Raw genomic sequence first — 8,276 nt, 5'->3', positions numbered from 1 at the left:
TGCCCTGTGGACAGACAGCCCTTCATGGATGTTTCAAAGAAGTGGGTCAGAGGAAAAAGAAAAAAGTTAGTGGGTTCAGGGCTGTGTGGGCCCAGACGGGCCTGTATAGTGGAGGGGCAGATTCTGGCAAGAAGAGGTGTTGCAGAGACCTGGCCTGAAGTCTCAGAAAAGATCCATATTGTTCAGCATTTTGTCAGTGTGCTAGCAGACTCTGCTTTGGGTACACCAGAGAAATGACTGCTGCTGGCATCATTATGGGAGCAATTATCCCAATTATTAACACAGAACCACCAACTGTGGGAGTGGAGGGCGTGTCCAGCCCCATCCATTACTCTTTGCTTCAGGTTTGCATTTCCCCACGGTGCAGGAGGCCTCTCAGTTATCCACAAAACCATAAAGACAACTGATAGCCTCTCTAGTCTCCAGCAGAAAGCTGCACAGAATTATTGACAGAAGAAGCGTGGCTGAGGAAGTGATTGCAAGAGTCTTAAGGGTTGGTTCTTCAGGAATAAAAGAAAGTAAGTCCAGAAAGTAAGGAAAAATAATAGCTCAAAGGAGAAGTATTCTTTTTCCAAGCCTTGGGTTTCCAAGCAAAGTATGTTACAGGTAAGGAAAGTGTTTCCAGGCCAAGTTTTAGGGTAGCATAAAAAGGGTCAGACTCCCCACACTCCATCAGCATGGGGCTTATCATGTGGATGTAAGTGTATATACGCACACACACACACCTCTGTTCTAGCCCCAGCATCTCTGCAGTGGTCAGGAAATGCCGCCTGCCCTGCTGATCTGTAGGGAGATTGTGTCAATGAGCCAGACTGCACAAAGGTATCTCTTCAACATGGCGGAGACTCAGCACTCTTGGCAGAAACCCTTGGCAGGAGCAGGAAATCTCAGCAGGGCGGCTTGTTTCCGCTCATCAAACACCAGTAGCTTTCACCGAGAGCAACAGAAAATGGGAGAAATGTGTCCAATTGCATCCGGGCTGTGTGTCAGCACTTTTCCGAGGCAGAGTTAGTTGGATTCTAGCTTTCAAGAAAAGGTCGTTTCACTCTTGTTCTGCCCCGCAGTACCAGCCAAGGAAACAGCTGGCCACGAACGCAGTTTTCCTGCCAACACCTGTGGGGCAACCTGAGAGAGTCAGTTACTGAGAAACAGAAGCTACTGACAGATCTCCCCTTCTCCCTGCTCATCACAGAGCTCCCAATTACTTGAAGAAATGGCCCAAGAAAAAATTATTTAGGCCTCTCTTGTACCTTTTCTATGACCATCTCCCCTGCAACAGCTTCCTGTCTGTCTCACTTTTGTTGGTCCCACCAAAGGCTGGATGAGGAGGGAGGAAGCCATCTGTAGGCCCTGCGCGTCAATATGGCCTGCACCTGCTCAGCAGTTCCAAAAGGGAAAACTTAGTGAATAAGGAGAGACAATCTATGAATTATCCGCAGATCAGGTATTTGGGGAGCCCATGCATCCCCCAACAAGTAGTTGTTCTCATAACCAAGGACCCACAACTGCCCCCCTCACAAGAGACACCCACGACTCCCTTCCTTGGGGCACAACTTCCTGGCAAGACTAGAGAGAGCGAAACAGACTTGCGCGTTCCACACTGGGATCCTCTCCTGTAGGCCCACTTCAGACACCCAGCAGCAGAAAACGACTTGATTATGAAACCCCACACTCTCCAGAGGGCTGCCTTGAAAAGTCAGAACTCTGGAGAAGTGTGAATTTAAACAGATTGCCAATAAAGGCAGTCTCTGCAACCTGAAGTCAAAGAGTGATCATACAGCAAATGTCAAGACAAGTGATTCAGGACAGTGGTGCAGGCCCTGTTTTATGAATTAATATTTGTTTGCTTTATGCATTTTACTCTTTTTATTGAGGTAGAATATATCCACTAAAGTGCACAGCTCTTAAGTAGACAGCTTGATGAACTTTTACAGATGTGTGCCCTTCCAAGTGACCATCAAGCTCCAGAAGGAACTACTCTTCTGACTTTCGTCACCATAGATAATTTTGGCTGTCCTAGGACTCCACATAAGTGAAGTCAGTACATACTCTGACGCATCTGGCTTCACTCACTCTATATTTGCCTGGGACACTGGCTCATGTGGTTGAATGGAGGGCTACTTTATTCTTACTGTTCAGTTGCAGTCAGCTGTATGAAAGTCCTCACTCAGCTTTAGTCCCTTCTAGCGTGAGTGAGAGAGCGTAGCACAGGCTTGGAGCCTCTGCTAAGCAAACCAGAGATGGGGGGCCAGAATCCAGGCGTGGGGAAGAGGAAGTGAAAGGAGATGGCTGCCTGCAGAGCCCCTGGGAAGTAAGGAGGGGAGCCAGCCCTGCTTGCTGTCCTGGGCCATTTGTCCTGGGCGCTCCTGCTGAGCAGGGAGGTAAGTCTCAGGCCAGTCTGTCAGCCATCCCCCTACCCCGACCCCCCGCCTCCGCCCCCTCAAACACTGACTACTCCTGGGCCTTCACCCGCCTCCCCAGCTCCCCAAGGACAGAGGGGAAGCCAGGGCCCCAGAGACTGCTCCACAAACCAGTGTGAGGAGAGGCCCTTTATTTTATTTATTTCCCTCTGGCTGACTAGCCAAACCAGTCGAGCATGACAACAGTCTGCCCATTAGTGCCGAGTGCCAGCCCCAAGCATCTGTTTCTGTTTCCCGTGGGTGGGGGTGGGAGCTCACTCCGGCTCCTCTCCACTTTTCCCTCTTAATCACAATCATTTGTTTTAACAGGACTGCAGACGACTGTGGCTACAAAATCCAGGCAGCGCCTGTGCAAAGCCGGTGAGCACTGGCCTTTCCCAGACCCCCCTCAGCCTCAGTGAGATCAGCAGCCTGCTCTGCCATTATCCTCTCCCATGCTTGTTCGGCAGGGCCTCTGGCTACTTTTAGAATTTCCCCACTGCCTGATGTGGCCTCCAGATTTCTGACCTCCCCTCCTCTAGTTTCAAAAACAAATGCCAGGACCTAGTTTACATATGGCCAATGCCACCAAGGTCTGAAGACCAAAGAATTGTTTGCAGAGGGCCTGGCAGAGCTGTTTTGGAAAGGAGAAAGCACTCCGGGTGTGGGCTCTCTGAGTGAGTCCTGATGGTATAAAAGCAGAAGGGAGCTTCCGAAAATGTGAAAGGGGCTGACTGCCAAGGAACAGAGCTGTCCTCAGCCACCCTTGGGCACCCACTGTATGTGCCCTTTTGCACTCTAAGCCTAAGGGTCCTGGATGGCCACCTGTCACCCCCTTCCCCCAAGCCCCCACTAAACTCCAAGATATCAGCCTGGTCCCCTTATCACTACCACAGAGTCTGACTCCAGACCCCGCCTCTAAGTGTCTTTCCGAGTCTCTACCCAGCATCCCCTCTGCTCACACACTTTGCACATAGGCCAAAGCTTTACCCTTGGCCTCAACCTTTCCATTCATCCAGAGGTGGAGTTGTTACTAGTGACTCACACAGGTGAGCTCAAGAATGGTTATGACACTTGGATTCACAGGACCAGAGGCTGTCCTGACTCTGATGGTCACTATTCAGGTGACCTTGGGCTCAGTCCCTATGCTAAGCCTCGGTTTTTACATCTGTGAAATGGCGTTATGGATCCCAGCATACTCCACAGAATTGTTGCTTAAAGTAATGCAAATACATGCTTGTTGTAAATGACTTGAACTGTAACCTTGTGGAATTTATGTGTGTAAGGATGAATCTGTGTCAGTCTCAGTTGCTGATTTCTTCTATACTGGATCCAGACCTTCTGCCTGTTCATTTCCCTCCTTCATTGGGAACTTTGGGCATAAAAGACATTCCCTGACTATCCAGGAATAATAGTCAAGTTCCCAGGCATCAGGCACTGTGCCAAGCAGTCAAGCAGTTATATTCTCATCTCACTTAAACCTCATGAAAATTCTTTGAGGTATTATTAATCCTGTTGTATCTCAGAGGAAACTGAGGCCCAGAGAGGCTAAGCAACTTACTTAACATCATATAGGCACAGAGCAGAGGAGCCAAGATTGAATGTTAGAGAAACTTTTTTCAGTCACAAGGTTCTACTGCTATTATGGGCTGAACTGTGTGCCCCACACCCAAACTTTATGTTGAAGTCCTAATCCCTAGTACCTCAGAATGTAACTGTATTTGGAGATAGGGCTTTAAAGTGGTAATTAAGTTAAAGTAAGGCCATTAGGGTGGACCCTAATCCATTCTGATGCATGTCTTTATAAAAAGTGGGAGAGGCACCAGGAATGTGCATGCACAGAGAAATAAACCACCTGAGGACACAGGAGAAGACGGCCATCTACAAGACAGAGAGAGAGGCCTTCAGGAGAAAATAGACCAAATAGACCTGCAGACACCTTGATCTTGGACTTCCAGTCTCCAGAACTATGAGAAAATAAAGTTCTCTTGTTTAAGCCACCCAGTCTGTGGTATTTTGTTATGACAGCCCTAGCAAACTGAAACAATTGCCAACTGCCCAAATCTTGGTCACTGCTCCAGCTGGACCCACAGAATAATCAGCACTCAGAGGAGGAATAGAGAAATCTGGGGAAGAACAGGAGGAATGGAGGAAGGAGCACACACTGTCACCCAGTCCTGGGCCCACTCCTACTGTCCTCAGTCATTTTCCACCAGGGTGTTCCTGGGACACACTGTCCCCTTTTCACTCCCCTGCTCAGGGGTGGAGCCTCTGTTGAGCCCTCTGACTTCACCTGATGAGAGAAGGCTCCCCATCTCCTTCTAGGAAACAGGACCACAGATGCATGCGGTCACTTTGGAGCAAGTGTGTGAGGATCTGTGCTGAGATAAGCAATCCTCAGTGCAGAGCAGATGGTGGGGAATCCTGGAATGGAATACAAAAGACAAAGACTCTCCTAGCAGGGCTGGTGTGGGTGCCAGGGAGGCTCTGGAAGGACAGAGACAAGGGAAGTTATCCTGGGCCCATGTGGGTGGCCCTGAACAGGACAGGCTTCAGAGCAATCTGTGTGGCCCCCTTTCCTGCTTCATCAGCCACCCAGGCTTCCTCCCTCCCCCACCCCACTACCAGGCATTAGCTTGAGGCCCTGGAACTCAGTGACCTTTAACCCAGCCCCGCCAGGTCAAGAACCAGCATTGTATCCCTCCTTGGGTGCATAGCAACATGGACAAAAATTTCAAGACTTTTCTCTCCTTTCACTCCTGAGACCCTGTCCCAGGCCCCTTGTGTGAGTTTCCTATTACTGCTGCAACAAATTACCACACATTCAACATCTTAAAACAGCATATATTTATTATCTTCCTGTCCTGTAAGTCAGAGACACGTGTCTCATGGCCTAAAACCAAAGTGAAGGCAGGGCTGTGTTCCTTTCTGGAGGTTGCAGGTGAGGATCTGGTTTCCTGACTTTCCCAGCTGCCCACATTCCTCAGCTCCTTGCCCCTTCCTCCACCTTCAAAGACAGCAGGGGCTGGTCTTCCTCACATGGCATCACTCTGACTCTGACCCTCCTGCCTCTCTCTTTCACTTTCAAGGAAGCGTGTGATACTGGGCTCCCCCAGATACTCCAGTATTATTTCTGTATCTTAAAATCAGCTGATTAGCAACTTTAATTTCCCCTTGCTGCTACAACATGGCTTATTCCTGGGTTCTGGGAATTAGGACCTGGATGTCATAGGAGGCTACTATTCTGCCTTCTGGATTAACTCACTTCCCAGGGAGGACAAGATACTCAATAAAATTTACTCTGCTCCCCTCCCCTGTCCTGCTTTACCACCTCCCTCCTGGCTTCCCCTTCTCAATAAGCCCTATAGCTCAGCCCACCCAGTGTGGAAACAGCATCTGCAGACACTGAGGTGTCTTTCTGAACCCTTTGGGCACTGTCTCCAGGATGTCCATCCATGTGGCATGTGTTATCCAGACCAGGACTGGCCTAGAGAACAGATAGCTGCTATCGATGGCTAAGGAGACCAGGCTGTTTCCCCTGGACCTCTGGGTTCTTATCCTCACAGAGAGGATGTCACACTGGGGTAAGCTTCCCATTTCTCAAACCTTGTGACTATGATGGCCCAATCATCCGAGAGCAATTGATTCCTGAGCAACTGAAATCTACCATTTACATAGATTTAATGTCAGGCTGCTAATCCCAGATGCAGGGCAGTCTAGGCCACACACATCAGAACCTCTGTTAGCCAATATGTAGCCATAATGATGTTTGGTGAGCTCAGAGTCATAGGAAATAAACTTCAGTTGTCTGGAGGGGATGTTTCCATCGAATGAGAGGCACTTGATGACTCATATTTTCCCAGCATCCAAATACTCTTGTTAAGTGGCCTGAATGCTTCCCATGGAGCATTTTCAAAAGTGTTGCATAAACACACTGTCTCCCACCTTCATGGTTCCATGAGGACCCCAAGTTTGTGATTTCTTCCTTCCTATCCTGTCAATATACCCCAGAGCAGGTGCCCAAGGACCATGTCCTTTTATGCAAGGCACATGCTGATGTTTTATCCATCCACAGGTGTCTGGAGCAGCCACCAGTGTTTGGTACAGGTGGAGGGGAGGTGGGACAATGGGGAAGGAAGGAGGTCACCTTGTCCTTAACTGGCAACTCTTCTAGTGTGCTACAACATAGAATTAGGGAATGAGGAAGTTAGAAGAAGGAAGGGGTCCTCAAATTTCATCTAATCCAACCCCATCATTTTACAAACAGAGAAAATGTAAACGTAGTTTGGAAAACCCAAGGTCATATGTGATTATTGCTGCTGTTGTCACCTTCATCACCATCACGATCATTGCCACAGTCTGGGGGCCTGGATTCCACTGTCCATGGGTGAGTTACTTTGTTCTGGGTCTTTTCGAGGAGACTGATGTTAAGTCTCACCTCCCTATATGTAGAGCCCCTATAAACTCCTCTGGCTATTGGACAGAGTAGGGGAACAGCCTCAAGTTCAGAAGCGTCCATGAGATGTTGAGAACTTACTCTTGGGAATGCTCTGGCCTACAGCTTCCCTGACTGCGAAGCACTGGGAAGGGCGGGCTAAGTACTCAAGAAGTTTCTTTGCGTGGGATTCTGAGTCTGTAGACTGATGTGAGTGACACTGCCTGAGTGAGGAACTGCCGCACAGCTTTAACCACGGACTTGTATGGAGCACTCGCTACATTCCAGTCCCTAGTGCCTTATAACCACAATTTTATTTGTCATCACACTGGCCCTTCACAATTGCCTTCATTTTGCGGGGGAGCCTGAGGAATGCAGATGAAAAGTAATTTGCCCAGGTCAACAGGCTGACGAGTGGCAGATCCAGATTGCAAGTCCAAGTCCAGCTCCTAATCCACCTTGGCATTTCTGATTGGGTGCAGAACATTCCGGGACCCCATTTTCCCACCCCTTGGCCTTTTCCTCTCTCACGGCTATTCTTCCCTTCTCCCTGAAGCTGCTGAGCTGGTGGGGGGAGGTGACTCACATCCTGTTCTTTGCCCATTTCCCCCTATCCACCTCCAACCTGGCACTCTATTTCTGGAGGCAAGAATCTGGGGAGGAGCATAGGAGCGGGTGCTTTCAATTCTGGACTCTAAAGCAGCCCAAGCCAGCACCCAGCAGAGTGCCCTGCCCCCCTTGGGGATCCCTACATAATGATGAAGATGGTGCTGGTGGTGATGACAGCTGTAGGGGAGCAGAAGGCTAAAACATTAGAGAAGGGGCAGGATAAACTCAGTAAGACTATAATTTTCTAAACCCTACACCCAAACCCTTGCCAGCAGCAAAATTGCTATGCTCATGCCTGGACCTCTCATTCCAACTCAGATGCTCTGAGCAGCCATCCTGGGGCCTTCCCAAGATCCTGTGTATGGAATCAGAAGGGGACTTGGGCTCCCCTCACTCCCATGGAGCTCCTAAGGCCTGGAGCGTGGACAGAGCCTTCTCAGGAGGCTCCAGGGTGCCTAGAGTCGGAAGCAGAGAACCTTTTGCTGTCCCCACCCCTTGGATCAGTTTCAAACTTGAGACGACGCTTGTCAAAGCCCCCTGGAATTGCCAGGAGAGGCACAATATAAACATTCATGTAGTTACAGGATAATAATTATACCTTCCATGTATGTACATAACACCATTCTTCCCCAGAGCAGCGGCTTCTCACATTATCTCATTAATCCTCCCGTCCCTGGGAGGCAGGGAGGGCCGGGTGCCATCACCCACATTTCACTGAGGGAGAAGGGAGTGAGAAGAGGAGGGAGGGAAGGAGGGACAAGGCACTTGCCCCAGTCACACACTTCATCACACGATACAGCTGTAGTCTGTGCTGAGGCCTTGTCCAGAAGTCA

The 8,276-nt window shown here is 49.4% G+C and overlaps 1 long non-coding RNA gene across 1 annotated transcript; it reads left to right on the top strand.

Annotated features, from left to right (window-relative positions):
* The first annotated feature begins 2,154 nt into the window (after nt 1-2,154).
* LOC118933622 (uncharacterized) lies at nt 2,155-4,320 on the top strand. Its single transcript, XR_005033188.2, has 3 exons — nt 2,155-2,381; nt 2,730-2,817; nt 4,211-4,320. It is a non-coding gene; the product is annotated as an uncharacterized LOC118933622 (long non-coding RNA).
* Nucleotides 4,321-8,276: the final 3,956 nt, after the last annotated feature.

Source organism: Manis pentadactyla, chromosome 6 (genome assembly GCF_030020395.1).
Source record: "Manis pentadactyla isolate mManPen7 chromosome 6, mManPen7.hap1, whole genome shotgun sequence".
Lineage (NCBI taxonomy): Eukaryota > Metazoa > Chordata > Mammalia > Pholidota > Manidae > Manis > Manis pentadactyla.
Note: the sequence above shows the minus strand (reverse complement) of the source record. Positions and strands in the feature narration are given on the sequence as shown.